The 2,500-nt window shown below is 57.4% G+C and overlaps 1 non-coding gene across 1 annotated transcript in view; it reads left to right on the top strand.

Annotated features, from left to right (window-relative positions):
- The first annotated feature begins 2,404 nt into the window (after positions 1 to 2,404).
- Positions 2,405 to 2,500, top strand: part of LOC126197052 (small subunit ribosomal RNA) — a 1,909-nt gene continuing 1,813 nt past the window's right edge. The window contains exon 1 of the ribosomal RNA XR_007539459.1: positions 2,405 to 2,500. This exon is cut by the window's right edge and continues 1,813 nt beyond it. This is a non-coding gene — a ribosomal RNA (small subunit ribosomal RNA).

The following is a 2,500-nucleotide window of genomic DNA, read 5'->3' as shown; positions in this document are numbered from 1 at the left end:
TTGCGCCATAACCTAACCTATGTTGCGCCATAACCTAACCTATGTTGCGCCATAACCTAACCTATGTTGCGCCTTAACCTAACCTATGTTGCGCCTTAACCTAACCTATGTTGCGCCTTAACCTAACCTATGTTGCGCCTTAACCTAACCTATGTTGCGCCTTAACCTAACCTATGTTGCGCCTTAACCTAACCTATGTTGCGCCTTAACCTAACCTATGTTGCGCCTTAACCTAACCTATGTTGCGCCTTAACCTAACCCAAGTTGCGCCCTAACCTAACCCAAGTTGCGCCCTAACCTAACCCAAGTTGCGCCCTAACCTAACCCAAGTTGCGCCCTAACCTAACCCAAGTTGCGCCCTAACCTAACCCAAGTTGCGCCCTAACCTAACCCAAGTTGCGCCCTAACCTAACCCAAGTTGCGCCTTAACCTAACCCAAGTTGCGCCTTAACCTAACCCAAGTTGCGCCTTAACCTAACCCAAGTTGCGCCTTAACCTAACCCAAGTTGCGCCTTAACCTAACCCAAGTTGCGCCTTAACCTAACCCAAGTTGCGCCTTAACCTAACCCAAGTTGCGCCTTAACCTAACCCAAGTTGCGCCCTAACCTAACCCAAGTTGCGCCCTAACCTAACCCAAGTTGCGCCCTAACCTAACCCAAGTTGCGCCCTAACCTAACCCAAGTTGCGCCCTAACCTAACCCAAGTTGCGCCCTAACCTAACCCAAGTTGCGCCCTAACCTAACCCAAGTTGCGCCCTAACCTAACCCAAGTTGCGCCCTAACCTAACCCAAGTTGCGCCTTAACCTAACCCAAGTTGCGCCTTAACCTAACCCAAGTTGCGCCTTAACCTAACCCAAGTTGCGCCTTAACCTAACCCAAGTTGCGCCTTAACCTAACCCAAGTTGCGCCTTAACCTAACCCACGTTGCGCCCTAACCTAACCTACGTTGCGCCCTAACCTAACCTACGTTGCGCCCTAACCTAACCTACGTTGCGCCCTAACCTGCCCTGTAATTGTTAGTTATATGACTCTAGGAATTCGTGTAGCGTTGCCTAATTGCAACCATCTCAACATAGTTCACTTCGCGCACACTGTGGTGTTCTGCGTATTGATTCATTTTACGGTGCGTACCCTCACATCTTGCGAGTGTTGCTTACTTTCCACATGGTCCCGCTATCCACTGTATTGTGTACTGCAATAGGACGTATATCGCCCCCGCCCCCCCCTCCCCTCCTGTCACCTCTAGCTCGTCGGTCAGGAGTTCGCGTGTTGAATGCGCTTCGCAGCTGTGCAATGGCATTCGTATACGTACGCTGGCCACCTTCCACGTGTTCTTTCGTGCACACGTCGCAGCGTGTATGTATGCTGATGGAGTGCGTCGTGACACACAACATCCAGGCATGCAAGACTCGTAGAAGTCGCAAATGTAGATGGATGTCTACGTTTGCTGCCCAAGTTACGCAAATGAACTGGAAATCCGTTGTTGCGCGGTTGTTCGCGCTGGAGGTGAATCGTTGATATCGACGATCGGTACAGGTATTAACCGGTTGCTTCAGCGACACCCGTCATACCCACGAACGTGAGTGGGCATGTGGGTATGAAGCGATACGCGGCGGTGGCTGGGTGGGACCGTCCCCGGCCGGTGAGGGGGGGGCGCCCGGCGTGCTGGCCGCGCGCTGCGTGGGCGCACGCGCGGCAGCCGGCTGGTGGGGGCGCCCAGTGGCAGGCGCGCCGGCTGACGGACGCGGCAGGCGGCGCATCTGCGTGCCGGCGCACCCAGCGCGCGGCGCCGTGCGGCCAAAGTGGGTCCTCCCGGGCCCGGTGCGAAGCGCGGTGGACATCTGCAGTGTGCTGGTCCGATTGAGGACTGTGTGCGTTGAGGATGCGCCGCCGCCCGGCACTCGGCGCCGCGACGCCGTCTGCTGCTCGGTCGCCCCCGCGGTTCTCGCAGGTGGTTTGTATCGCAGCTGTGCGGATGTGTTGGCGCGTGCGCTGTGCTGGGAGAGTTCGCTTTGGCACCCAAGTGGGGCTCTGCCCCTCTGTGGCGCTGGCGTTGGAGCTGCCCGGTCACTGTTTGTGGCCGCGTGTTGTCTCCCGCCGGCAACACCACGACAGCACGCTCCCGGGCCTCTGTCGGCAGCGGCAAGCTCAGTTGGGGGCACGGGTGGTCGCACTGAAAGCGTCTACTCGCCTATCTCCGGGCGATTGCGCCTCTCTCGAACCCGACCAAGTACTTAGGACGGCGCTGCGCGCCGCCGGGACCTGAGAGGGTTTCGAGGTGTATCGTGCAGGGGAGCCCAGCCTCCTCCTGTTTGCAGAATAATTGAGCGGACGCTTGCGTGTTCGCGCGGGCCCCCGGGACACACTCCCGGGCGGCCGGCTGCTCAGCTCTAGTTGACGCAGCTCCCTGGTTGATCCTGCCAGTAGTCATATGCTTGTCTCAAAGATTAAGCCATGCATGTCTCAGTACAAGCCGCATTAAGGTGAAACCGCGAATGGC

This window comes from Schistocerca nitens, chromosome 7 (assembly GCF_023898315.1).
Source record: "Schistocerca nitens isolate TAMUIC-IGC-003100 chromosome 7, iqSchNite1.1, whole genome shotgun sequence".
In the NCBI taxonomy this organism is placed as follows: Eukaryota; Metazoa; Arthropoda; class Insecta; order Orthoptera; family Acrididae; genus Schistocerca; species Schistocerca nitens.
The sequence above is the reverse complement of the archived record's forward strand: the minus strand, read 5'-3'. Positions and strand labels throughout refer to the sequence as shown.